Below are 15,345 nucleotides of genomic sequence, written 5' to 3'. Positions count from 1 at the left end.
AAATTCCAAAGCCATGACACCGTCTTTCAACATATGTTTTACTGAACCATGTCTCAGGCGTATGTGCCTTTTCTTGCCATTATACACATCATTCTTGGCGACACCTATAGCAGCCTGTGAATCACAATGAATAGGAATAGGAGTTACCTCTCTTCCCCATTGTGGAATATCACCTAATAAACTTCTCAACCATTCTGTTTCTTGCCCTGCTAACTCAAGAGCAATAAATTCAGACTCCATAGTGGAGCGTGCAATACATGTTTGTTTAGAAGATTTCCATGAAATTGCACCACCTCCTAACATAAACACATACCCACTAGTAGAACTTACTTCATTATTATCAGAGACCCAATTAGCATCACAATATCCTTCTAACACGGCAGGAAATTTATTATAATGCAAACTTAAGTCTATAGTACCTTTAAGATACCTTAATAATCGATGAAGGGCATCCCAATGTTCCTTACTAGGATTCTGTGTATAACGACTGAGTCTACTAACTGTATAAGCTATGTCTGGTCGAGTGTGGTTTATTAAAAACATAACACTTCCTATGATCCTTGCATATTCATGTTATGATACACCTTCACTTTTATTCTTTTTAAGGTGTACACTAGGATCATAAGGAGTTCTTACGGGTTTTACATCAAAATAACCAAACATTTTAAGTACTTGTTCAACATAGTGTGATTGATTTAAAGAAATACCATATTGATTTATTTTTATTTTAATTCCTAGAATTACATCAGCCTCACCCATGTCTTTCATCTCAAATTTAGATGATAAAAAAGATTTGGTTTTATTAACATAATTTACATTAGCACCAAAAATCAACATATCATCCACATATAAACATATAATGACATATCCTGATTCAAATTGTTTAGAGTATACACACGAATCAGAATTATTCACCAAATAACCATCCATTTTTAAGGTATTGTCTAATTTTTCATACCATTTTTTAGGTGCTTGTTTCAACCCGTATAAAGATTTTTTAAGTTTACATACTTTATTCTCTTGACCTGAAATAATAAAACCCTCAGGTTGTAACATATAGATCTCCGCATCTAAATTACCATTTAAAAAAGCTGTTTTAACATCCATTTGATGAACAACTAGATCATGTATAGATGCTAAAGCAATAAGTGACCTAATAGTTGTGATCTTAGTTACCGGAGAATATGTGTCAAAATAATCAATTCCTTCTTTTTGAGTAAACCCTCTAATTACAAGTCTAGCCTTGTATTTATCAATAATCCCAGCAGGTTTTAGTTTTTTCTTAAAAATCCATTTACTAGTAATGGGCTTAGTCCCTTTAGGCAATTCAGTTAATTCCCAAGTATTATTAAATAATATAGAATCTAATTCACTTTTAATTGCCTCTTTCCACAAACTAGTATCAACAGAAGTTACAGCTTCTTGATAAGTTTTAGGATCATTTTCTATCAAGTATACAGAAACAAATTCCTCATTAAGCATATCAATCTGAAAGTTTTCAGTTAAAAAAGTTGTAACAAAATCTGGTCCATAACTAGTCTGAGTTCTACATCTCTTACTCCTTCTAGGCTCAATATTATCAATAATCTCATTAATTGAACTAGAAGATGGTTTATTAGCAAACAATATAGCATTAGATAACACAATATCTTTACATCTTTTCAAGGGAAATTCATTTTCAAAAAATTCAGCATCTCTAGATTCAATAATTGTTCTATCACTTAATAACATGAATCTATATGCAGCACTATTTTGAGCATAACCAGCAAATACCGAATCTATAGTTTTAGATCCAATGTTGGTTCTTTTAAAATCAGGCAATCCAACTTTGGCCAAACACCCCCACACTTTAATAAATTTTAAATTAGGAGCATAGCCTTTGCATAGTTCATATGGTGTTTTATCTTTTCCTTTATTTGGAACTCTATTAATTACATGACAAGCAGATAAAACAGCTCCCCCCCACATGTTATCAGATAACCCCGAACTTAAAAGCATAGCATTCATCATATTTTTAAGGGTTCTGTTTTTTCGTTCGGCTATGCCATTTTGTTCAGGAACATAAGGTGCACTAAACTCATGTATAATACCATTTTGTTCACAAAATTCTTTAAAAGTGCTAGTAATATATTCACCACCTCTATCAGATCTTAACCTTTTGATTTTTCTATCAAGTTGGTTTTCAACTTCAGATTTATAAATCATAAACGTTTTGCCGGCCTCATCTTTAGACCTTAAGAGATAAACTTTAGTATATCTTGAATAATCATCAATAAAAGTCATATAATAATGCTTACCTCCTTTACTAGTTGTATTTTTAAAATTAGCTAAATCTAAATGAATAAGTTCTAGCAAATCAGTACTCCTGCTGGTTACCTTTTTAAAAGATTTTTTAGCATGTTTGGCTTCTACACATACATGACACTTAACCTTTTCACGCATATTACTAACATGAATCGTGCCCGCTTTTAAGTCTTTTAATAGACGAAAATCCAACATGACCTAATCTAGCATGCCACATATCAGGAGACTCAATAATATAAGCAGAATTAGATGTATTATCAGAAACATTAACAGTGTTCATCACAAATAATCCACCACTAAGATAGGCCTTCCCAACAAAGTTGCCATTCTTTGAAATAATAATTTTATCAGATTCTATTACTTGTTTTAGGCCAACTTTGTTGAGAACTACCCCATATACTATATTCCTACGAAGATAAGGAACATATAAAACATCAGATAAAGCTAAAGTTTTTCCAGAAGTAAGTTTTAGAAGAACCTTCCCTTTGCCGTGAACTCTAGCCATGTCCCTTGTTCCCATGTAAACCGGTTCACCATTAACCACTTCTTGAAAATCAGACATTAAACTCCTGTTGTTGCAATAGTGCCTTGAACCAGAGTCTAAGATCCATTCAGTTTTGCTTTCCACCATATTCAGTTCAATCACAGCAGCAATTATTTCTTCATTTTCAGCAACATTTAGTTGAGCACCTTGATCTTTCCTTTCATGACATTGATAAGCTTTGTGACCAGTTTTCCCACATACATAGCATTGAGACGGTTTTTTCTTGAATTTTCCATCAGTTTTTGAAATACCAAGCTTCCCTTTTCCTTTCCATAATTTTTAAAGTTGTTATTTTTCTTGTCTTTCCCCTTATACTTATTACCATTTTCAGTTCCTGAGGACTCAATAAGATTAGCATTAGAAGCATTTAAAGAAATGTTGGAAAGCTTATCTTTGAGTCGGTTAGCCTCTTCAGTTCGCATATGAGCAATTAGTTCTTGCAAAGACATGTCTTTTTTCTTGTGTTTGAGATAATTTCTGTAATCACTCCAGGATGGAGGAAATTTCTCTAACAGAACATTTGCTTGTAAGACTTCACACATCTTCATTCCTTCAGATAAAATAGCAGCCACAAGATTTTCATAATCGTGCACTTGATCCATTATTGACCGATCATCAGTAATTTGGAATCGCAACCAATTCCCTACCACATATTTTTTCCTTCCCGCATCATCAGACCCGTATCTTTTATTCAATGTATCCCAAATATCCTTTGCAGATTTGTATTCAATAAACAAGTCAAATAAATTGTTGGTCATATGATTTAATAAATGACCATGAACAGCCTTGTTATCCTTCTCATATTTTTTAACAGTTTCTGTTGAAGGCATGGATGAAGAAGAAGCAATAATCTGAATAGGGGCTAATTGAACATAGTATTTGGATGCGACTTCAAGTAAAACATAATCTATATCCAAATGCTCAAAAAAGATTAACAACTTTTGAGACCAACGATGGTAATTGGTTCCGTCTAATGGTTCGAGTTTCGACATATCAGGAATAATTTTTGACAGATTCATAATCTCTAATTGGGTGATTTGAAACAAAATCGCTTTTAAATTGTTGGAGGAATCGGGGTACAAATAGATGTTGCCAATCGCTCTCCAAGGTTAGCACAGAGATGAATTGAAGTATTCTTGTGTACTCAAGAAGAAATCAATGATGAAGATTGGATGAACGTATGATCAGAGAGTTGGGGATGATGGCTAATCTATTAGGGTTAATATGAAAAAGAAAAAACTGTTTTTTTTTCTTTTTATTAACCACCGTGACATAAGATGTTGTTTAATATTAATATATATTAATTTTATATTTAATAATATTAATATATGTTAACACCCATTTTATTAAAAACAAGTAATGCCAATCATGTTAGACTACAAATGTAGGTTTCTAATATCACCTACAAAATTACGAACTTAACAAATCATAGATAACTCATGTTGAAACATCCCGCCACCATATGCATAGTTCGACATAAAATGAATATGTTCAAACACACTAGTTCAAAAGGTAAAAATATAATACTTTGCATAAATGCATACTTCGAACCACGTAACTCCTCTTTATCGTTAATGTATGATCAAAACACACACGTTTGTCGGTAAGATGTAACCTAATTTTTTAGCAAGACAACTGTATATATGGCTTGGCAATTAAAATAGGGTGTTCAATTACTAACATTTTATGACCATTAAGCCTAATAGAACATTTTTAACTACACTTTACATGCAATCAGTATTTAGTAATTAGTATCATAAGTCTGGGCCCAGTACTAATTGGTTCAGCCCATAACTTCATTTGCTAAAAATGAGCAGCAAAAAAGTAAAATCAAATTCCATGATAATCCATCTAAAAACTTTAATTTAATTATTACTAGGTTAGATTCCGTATACTACGCGGCGGTAATAAAACAAAAACAACAAAAACTAAATAAAAAATACATCATAGATAATTATAAGCATTTTCAATATATACCATAAAATTACAAATAACATATTTTTTGTCATACTTTAATTCAAGGTGCAAAATTACAACAAAAAATGCCGCTTCCCATATTATGAATTTGTAGAAAGATGGGCATTAGCATTCTTCTAAAGTAGCTTTAGAGTTTGCAGTATTAAATCAATGTTAAACATTCATAGCAATCTTCTGCCTTTCAAGCTTTTATAAAAGTAAGTTCTTCAACTATTAATTACACATTTTATATTTAAACGTATTGTTTCACTAAAGTCTTTTATCATTTGATTTTAAATAAATTACAATGGAGGTTCAAAGCTTTACAATGTTGAATGAAATTGATGTTCTCAAAACATCTCCATCCACAGTTAAGGTTAGAGTTTTGAGAGTATGGACCGTCAAGGACAACAAACACGCCAACGAGGACTTCTTGATGGAGATGATCTTCATGAATCAATCTGTAAGTTTTTAATTATTTTATATTTTCATTTCTCTATAATAATTACTACTCTTTTCATTAATTATTTACACATGGCCAATTAGAGTTGGCTTATACTTAAAAGATCCAGTTTTTTCTAGAATTGGCTTATACTTAAAAGATCCAGTGTTTTCACAAGGTCAATCATTGTCTAGAGTTGGCTTATACTTAAAAGATCTAGTTTTTTCAGATGGCCAACTTTATGTAGCTTTGCCAAGAGTGAAGAATAGAGCCGGTATTAAGTTAGTCATACTCAACAAAGAATCACAGCTTACAAATAAAACAACAAACGTTGTTTACAACGAGATTTTCAGAAATTTAATGTGATTAATTTAAAACCTGGTATGTATCGTAAGCTTAGTTTTCAATTAATATTACAAAATCTACTACTAATATGTGTTTTTTATTTTTTATTAGGTTTAGTGGTTCATTTATGTTATATTATTTCTTATTCACTGCATTGTTTATTTATAATAAATTATTTTCTTTTTATGCTATAGACATAATTTAACATCTTTTGTAATATCTAATAGAAAAATCTTATGTCAAATATTTGTGTTGATTGAATATGTTGTTTATAATTATATTGTTTGTTTATATGTTTTCCACCCGTGTAATATGGGTTATTATCCTAGTGTAAAGTAAAAAAAAATCTCCTAAGTCCTAATAGATAAGCCTAGCAAATTAATACATACAAGGGAATCAATAGTGAGATAAGTTCTAATAACTAGGAATTTAGGCATGTTTTTAAGATTGATTAATTAGCTAAGTGAAGTGATCTAATCGGGCCCACCACAACTGTCATTCCTTGGGGGCTAAGCCATGTTGAAGTGGCAATGTTGTAAATACCTTAGTGTTGAGGGGCAATCAAGTAGGTTGTTTTCCTCTATAAATAGATTACTCACTTACTTTGGTCTTCATAACCATGGCTCCTCAAGCAAACAAGCTCAAAAATCCAAAGCAAAGTCACAAGATGAGGAGTCGAAGGTGCAGCCATGTAAATACTGCAATCATAAGTTTCCAAAACCCACTATGATTGCAAACCATGAGTTGGGATGTTTAAAGAGACCTCCATCTCGATCTCCATCACCCACTTTCACCCCAATATGAGTCAGACTTCTATTATGATTCACCACCATTGTCCCATAATCTTCGCAACCCGAACCCCACACCAACTGCACCCATATTATCATGAGAATCTTTTAACTAATAAATTTCAGTCCATATTAGGTGGTAAATGAAGTAAACATGATTGTTTAATAATGACAAATTTACTATTGTTCAACATTTGATCAATCTCCATCTGATCAACGTTTCCGATATCATATTAGATTTTGGATTTAGAAGCACATAATAAGTTCTTGAAATGAGAGTTTATATGTAGATGTTAAAGTTAATGTTAAATAAATATGGAGAAACCAAAGGCTTACTTTTTAATATGGATTTAAATGACACTTGACAATTTGAGGGATTTAAAAGTTCTCACATAGGATTGAAAGAAGTTAGAAAATGACATGCGGCATTAGATGGTTTTTGTTTATTAGTAGAGTAAGATTTCTACAAAGAGAAATTTATGTAACAGTTGCACGTGGTGAAACTTGAGCTTAGTCACAGCGATGCCGAAGTCATGGACCCAATACCACGGGTCAATACTTATAAAAATTTTTGGACAAAATCATGAATATTGACCATATGAAGCGAAAGCACGGCAGTGACCGTGGTCACCCCCGTCCCTCTTATACTTCACCTGTGACTATTGTAATGTTACCGGATAACTAGTCTTATCTTACTAATATATTAAAGCAACAAAATGCTTCCATATGACATTCAACTAGACCATCCACCTAGGATGCCACTTCATCAATTTTCCTAAAATACAATTTCCACCTAATTGTTTTTTAAGTTTATTTAAAATTCGTCAAAAGGGATCAGACCCTTATAATATCTGTGATGTTAGGGACCAGACCCTTACCATATTTGTGATGTTAGGGACCAGACCCTTACAATATCTGTGATTTTAGGAACCAAACCCTTAAAATATCTGTGATGTTAGGGACCAGACCCTTATAATATATGTGATGTTAGGGACCAGAACCTTACAATATCTGTGATGATAGGGACCGGACCCTAATAATATCTATGAAGATAGAGACCAGACCCTAATAATATCTGTGATGGTAGAGATAGAATAGTTTACAGTATACCATAGGGAATTATGAAAGAAAGTATGTAAGCACGTATGTATGTGTGTATGTATGTATGTATGTATGTATGCATGCATGTATGTATGTATGCATGTATGCATGCATGTATGTATGTATGCATGCATGCATGAATGTATGTATGTAAAGTACGTATGAAAGAAGTAATAGTAAGTAAAGTACGAGATACGTATCTTCGGACACGTATTAGTAAGAATATGAATGTGATGTATGTTAACTGATTAACTAGAACTCACTCAGCGTAGCTGACTTTTAGTATGCACGCAGGCAAATAGGTTGAGACAGTTAGCTTGAGGGGAGACACATGGCATGAACCGAAAAGGCTGGAATCTATGAAGAAGTGTTATGATCGTTATATGTTAATGTTATGATAAGACAAGTTGTGTGTTTAAGACAAAAAATAATGTTTTGTAATGTAAAGCTTGAAGTTTTAATTATTCCGTGAAAGTTTTAATTAACTCTGATTTTAGAATTGTGTTTATGAGTAAATCTAACACCAAATGTAGGGCACCCGGGAACGGGGCCTTACATGTAGTGTGTTTGGTGTGTGAGTTGGAATGTGTCGTGAACCTCCCCTTTTATAGCTGAAATTGGGTTCCATCGCGTAGCGTGATGGTCCCTTCTCTTAGCCCATCGCGTAGCGCGATGGCAGGAGAATGGCGTGTGGTATGCTGACTCAGCCCTAGCGTCTGCCACGTGTCATTCCGTCGCGACACGTGTTGAAGAGTCATAATGCTCCATCGCGTAGCGCGATGGTCTTGTCCTGGGCTGAAGTGCAAAGTGCGCCATCAAAACGCAACATTACGCCCATCGCCCGAGTCCGAGTCGGTGTCCGTGCGCGTCGGGTGCTTCGCACCCTCCGCTAGGACTATGGAGAGTGGTTAGCCACATAAGAATATTACTATGGAAACTCTCTTCCTTATAAAGAGCTTCCATTTCTTTTTTTGTTTCCATATGGGATGAAAGTTTTCTTCCTTATTTATACTCGTATGGAATACTTTCATGTTCTTCCATCTTTCCATGTGGGATGGATTTTCTTACTTCATTAGCATAATATGTTTTATTTTTTCTTATTTCATTTTTTCGATTACTTGTCTTTGAGATTATTTTTGATCCCTCAACTTTCAAAGTTGACATATTTAACCCAAAATAGTTATGGGTTTTTTCGGGATGCTATAATAATGTTACCCAAATTCATGTTTGAGTGTGACTTTAATCTTTCAACCCCTGATTGTTTTACTTATGTTTAGTTTTTTATTATTATTTTTATTTAGATCTCAAATTTCAAGAACATTATTCATTCTTTTTTATTCCATTTATATAATTGATTCTTTTTTGTTACTTTAATGATTCAAGAAACTATGTTACATCTCGTGTTACACACGTACGTAAATTATATAAAACTTCATATATATATATATATGTGTGTGTGTGTGTGTGCGAGCGCGTGTGTGTTACATACATTATAACGAATTGTAAACGTCAGGTAATCTAGCATTATTATTATTATAAATTATTATTATTATTATTATAAGGTATCGCATTGTTATTTTAATTAAAAGAACCCAACATACAAAAACAAATAGATAAAAATAACAATTTAAAATATAATTCTAAGTTATGCCACATATTTCTAACTTATATCATGAAACAAAAAACACATATTAGTTAAAACTTCATCGTCTACTGAAGTCATATGTTGTAAACTATGAAACGTAAACATGTAGATATTATAACATAAGTTGTGTGTTATAAAAACTAATTTTATTGAAATTATAAAACATTTAAGTACATAACATAAAAAGAACTAAAAATATGAATATAACAATGAGATATAATTATAACTTTAATTAAACCGCGCGTTTAATAAAGCAATAATATAATGCAAACCTCGTGATTTAAACCACCATTTCAATCCAAACATCCAGTCCAAACGTTCATAAATAATTTCTCAAAATCCAAAAAAAAAAGTAAATAAATAACAAATTCTCAAAATTTAAAAAAATAACAATGAAAACAATTAATTGTGTTTATTACTCAATAAATAATGATTATAACAATTTATTTTGAAGCTTTCTTCAACTTATAAGTTAATGTTTTAAAATTAGTGTTCAAATTAACATGTGAAAATTATATAAATGGAAAATTGATGAGTTGGAAGCCTATGTGAGCATGCTAGTTGAATGCCATGTGGAAATCTTGTATCGCTTTAATAGTATAGTAAGATTATTATAAGGTATCGCATTGTTACTTTTATTAAAAGAAAACCCAACATACAAAGACAAATATAGAAAAATAATAATTTAAAACATAATTCTAAGTTATGCCATATATTTCTAGCTTATACCACGAAACAAAAACGACATATTAGTTAAAACTTCATCATCTGCTAAAGTCAATTGTTGTAATTATGATGCGTAAACACATAGATGTTGTAATATAAGTTGTGTGTTATAAAAACTATTTTTATTAGAATTATAAAATATTTAAGTACAAAACATAAAAAAAAAGCTAAAAATATGAATATAACAATGAGATATAATTATACTTTTTATTAAATCGCGCGTTTAATAAAGCAACAATATAATACAAACCTCGCAAATTAAACCACCATTTCAATCCAAACATATAGTCCAAACGTTCATAAATAATTCCTAAAATTCAAAGAAAATAAAATAACAAAGTCTCAAAATTTAAAAAAAACAATGAAAACAATAAATTGTATTTATTACTCAATAAATAATGATTATAACAGTTTATTTTGAAATTTTCTTCAACTTAGGAGTTAATATTTAAAATTAATGTTCAAATTAACATGTGGAAATTATATAAATTAAAAATTGATAAGTTGGAAGCCTATGTAGACATGCCAGTTGAATGCCATATGGAAACATTTTATTGCTTTAATAGTATAGTAAGATAAGATTATTATTATTGGACTATATTATGTAGTGTGAGCCCATGGGTCCACCTTAGGTGATTAGGATTTACATATCATTCTCTATATATTGTAATGCATTATTATCAATGAAGGCAACCCAGTATTTACCATTGTCTTATATGGTATCACAGCCAACCTCTACCACTTTCGCTGCCCCAAACACAAACGAACCCTAGCGTCGCCACTGAGTTCAAACCCTAGACAGGGCGGCGTGCCACCGCCGCCGCCGCCCTGTCCCACCTTCGTTTATCCGTTTCGTTTCTTCTTTTCTTTATTTAGTTTTCATTTAAATAAAGCTTTGTTATCACTTATCTAAGTCTTTTCATCCATCGCCACCATCAAACCATTCTTTTATTAGCCGCCCCTTTCATTCAAAAGGTTTAATATCTTGTTTGTTTACGTGAGGCTCCATCCACTCTTGCACAACAAGACAAAATTGTTTTGAATTAAATCTTGATTCCCAAACAAAGCAGAAGTGATCCAAGCACGGGTCGAATTTATTTTTGGTGTTTGTTTTACAAATTTAAGGTTTCTTCATGGCTACCATGACATGAACATGTACTTTGAGCCTTTGATGATGCTACGACACCATCTCAGCCACCATTCCACTCCCCGATCATATTCCTCAAGCCGCTCCTTGCTGTCGTGCCGCCGCACTCTTTTGTTTTTATTTATTGCCACCGACTTCGGTCCGCTGCTAATTGGACTACGGTCCCTGCTATTGCCGCCGACTTCGGCCTGCCGCTTATTGGACTTCGGTCCTCCGTCGCGCCGCCTACTAGACTACGGTCTACCGCCACGCTGTTAGTTAGTCAGTGTTCTTTTTCTTTTGGTCGCTGCGCCGCTGCATTGCATGTTTCTTGTAAGATTACGAATAAATCATTGAAGCCCGTGGATGATAAAATCAAGCAAAATATGGATTTGTTGGCAAAAGTTTGGGCTTCTAAGTCGATCAAAACACATTTATCTTATTATTATTGTTTTATGTTTTTAGTTTTTTTTCCAGTCTAAGCTTCTGGTTTCCTTCCGCTCTAACTGCGGGGGAGTATTGGATTATATTATGTAGTGTGAGCCCACAGGCCCACCTTAGGTGATTAGGGTTTACATATCATACTCTATATATTGTAATGCATTATTATCAATGAAGGCAACCCAATATTTACCATTGTCTTACAATTATAAGGTATCACGTTGTTATCTTTATTAAAAGAACCCAACATACAAAGACAAATAGAGAAAAATAACAATTTAAAACATAATTCTAAGTAATGTCATATATTTCTAACTTATACCATGAAACATAAAACCTATATTAGTTAAAACTTCATTATCTTCTGAAGTCATGTGTTGTAAACTATGAAGCGTAAACTTGTAGACGTTGTAACATAAGTTGTGTGTTATAAAAACTATTTTTATTGAAATTATAAAACATTTAAGTACACAGCATAAAAAATGCTAAAAATATGAATATAACAATGAGATACAATTATAATTTTTATTAAACCGCACGTTTAATAAAGCAACAATATAATAAGAACCTCATGACTTAAGCCATCATTTCAATCCAAACATTCAGTCCAAACGTTCATAAATAATTTCTCAAAATTCAAAGAAAATAAAATAACAAAGTCTCAAAATTTAAAAAAAAACAATAAAAATAATTAATTGTCTTTATTAGTCAATAAATAATGATTATAACAATTTATTTTGAAACTTTCTTCAACTTAGGAGTTAATTTTTAAAATTAAAGTTCAAATTAACATGTGGAAATTATATAAATGGAAAATTGATGAGTTGGAAGCCTATGTGGGCTTGATAGTTGAATGCCAAGTGAAAATCTTGTATTGCTTTAATAGTATAGTAAGATGTTAACGAGAAAAAAAAGGAAGAATAACTAAGTTTAATGATAACAGAGTCACACAAGTATTGCATATATATATATATATATATAGAAAAGAGTTCAAATAAGAATAAAAAGTTTCCTAGGAATGGTAAGAACCAATATATTTGTGACATTTGGTATTAAACCTATGGTAAAAAAATAATTTTAGGAAACTATGTCGGTTATAATGGTGAAAGAGTATTTCTAGGAAACTATGTCGGTTTTTGGTAATTTTAAATCTTAACCCTTGGATCCCCTAATCTAATGGCTCACAATTATTCTTACCATTCCTAAGAAACATTATCTTTTTACAATAACATATCCCTATATATATATATATATATATGATTATTATTATTATTTGACAGACACTAACGGGTGATGTGGATCCTTTTCAAATTGGTGGTCCTGAAAAAGGGATATACGTGAGGCCTTTTTTTTTTACATAGCTAATATTTTCATATTAATTTTAAATGTTTGCACTAATATTTAGACTTAAAAAGTGTTACCTTATATAATAGTTGAAAAGTTTCTATTTGATGCATTCATCTTTTTAAAGATATCAAGTGGTCCGGAATTGAGGTTTTGTTGCTGTATGTTAGTTGAATTTTCTATGTTTTACGATTTAATAATTTTACAGTAATTTAGGATATAAGAGCATTCTCATCCCACCCCTCATTTTATGTGAGAGGTGTTTTTATAATTTAGAGAGTGATTCAGGGTGTTGTGAGTGAAGAGTTTTTATATTTTAGAGAAAGTAGTGATTTTTCTGTATATTTGAAAAGTTACTGTTCATCCCCTATAATTTTTTAATATATTTTGAGAGTGGTTGTGAGTGAAGGAAAGAGAAAAGGTAATGATAAAAGGTATAAAAAGTATTATTTAATTGAAATAGAGAGAGAAAATGTAGTGAGTTTTAGTGTAATTTTTGGTTTAGGGATAGAGGGTGGGATAAGAATGCTCTAACTTGTGGTATTGTTTGAATTTATAACTAATTTGAGGTGTTGTATTCATAAGTTTGGGCATTTTACTGGTTCCAAATTGCTTTGAATAACGCAAACACCATCAAGGTATGCTTTCTTCAATTATGTTTTTATAGAATTTGTCTTTTTATTAATTAATTCCCTTATCACTAATTGCTTATTTTTTTTCTAATGTATTGAATTTACATAATATTTATTTTTGTTTTATTTCAGTTATTGTATATGAGATATGACATTTTGGATGTTGATTTAATTAGATGATTACGTTTTAATTAATATGTGTTTTTTATTCTCATGTTATAAGTTATAAAGATATTTTAACTTTTTATTTATCTTTGTTAGTCTTTGTATGTTTTTGTATTTGAATTAAAATGACAATATAATGTCTCATAATTTATGTAAAAGTATCATTTTTTATATGAATATGGCATTTGCATTTTACTAAATTTATAATATATATATATATATATATATATATATATATATATATATATATATATATATATATATATATATGACGTTTTAAATATGTTCCCCCCGTGTATAACACGAGCACTATCCTAGTTATAAATATAAAACTGTAAGAATCATATAAATAGTTATAAATACAACCGGCTTTCACAAACCATCCTCAATCTCCAAATTAACCAGCTCAACGTTTGCCTCGTGGGCCGCAACCCCCTTTTCTTTTATCACCTTCTCATAATCTGCTCATCTCATCCACTAACCGTCAACAACCACAGACCGTTCGACCTCTCTCCTTACCTCAGATGAATTTTGCATCCCTCTATCTTTCATGTCTACTGATAGTTCATGATAAAACCAAAACCTTACACTTCATTCATAGTATATAAACTTTTTTTTTGAAAAGTGAACTTCTATAGCACAACAACAACAAACAACCAAAGCAGGGACCTCCATAGAGCACGGAGGACTGCCACAACCAAAACAAAATTACATTAAAGCATTTTTACACCAAGTAGACCAATCCCCGACGGATACTTAGACCTATTCTTAAACCATAAGAAGCTCAGAGATTTGATATCCTCGATAATTTGTTTAACATTTGCATCTCTTCCTTCGTGAACCTTCTCGTTTCTAGCCTTTCAAATCTTCCAAGTTGTAATAATCAAAATTCCTTGAAGGGTATTCTTCTGTTCCTCTCCTATCCTCAAAGTGGAGTGCATATTGAAAATGTCTTTTGCTGATAAAATAAAGACAGGAGGAACCTTGCATCAAGCTCCAACATGTTGCCAAATCATCATCGCGAACACGCAACCAGTAAAAATATGGTCAACCGAATCGATCCTTGACTCACAAAAAACACAATTTGAAGATTGAACCCCTATATTCCTTTTGCTAAAAGCTTTAAACGTAGGTACTCTATTTAAAATGGCCCTCCAAGCAAAACTTTTACATTTAAGAGGAACCCAATTATACAAAATCACTGCGACCCGATTCATACTACATAAACTAATTACGTGCAATCAAATCTTATGTTGTATACAATATATAAATTATATTGTTCTCTAGATTAAAATTGTTTGTCGGTGCATAGGTGACTCTTCTGAATATTTTTCTTCAAATATGTTTTTTTGTTTTAAATATATTCATTTTTCGAATTTAGTTTTGGGCTTTAGTCGGGTACCGTAGTGAACCTAATCGACACTGACAAATTCGTGTTGACTAGCGGCTACTACATCCTAGTTTTACCAAAGTTCGGGTTTTACCAACTGTTGTTATTTTTTTAAACATGTTCATTTTACGAATTTCTTTCTTGGGTTTAGTTCCGGCACCGTAACCAAGCTAACTGATGTCGACTGAATTCGTGTAGCTTTAATTTTAATCATGGCCGTATGCTCGCCAATATAGCTTTAGGCGGCAATGTAACCAACCTAGCATTCGTGTCTCTTTGGCGTTTATAGATTACCTTTTAGAGTTGGTGCATAGGTCCTAAATCGAATTTGTTACAACACAACAGGAGGTTTTGTTAACTGGCTAATTTTAAAAACCATCGCTCTGGCACCATCAT

This window comes from Bidens hawaiensis, unplaced genomic scaffold (assembly GCF_021521415.1).
Source record: "Bidens hawaiensis isolate Kalapana, Puna unplaced genomic scaffold, B.hawaiensis_p1.1 tig00002306_1, whole genome shotgun sequence".
NCBI classification, from domain to species: domain Eukaryota; kingdom Viridiplantae; phylum Streptophyta; class Magnoliopsida; order Asterales; family Asteraceae; genus Bidens; species Bidens hawaiensis.
The sequence above is the reverse complement of the archived record's forward strand: the minus strand, read 5'-3'. Positions refer to the sequence as shown.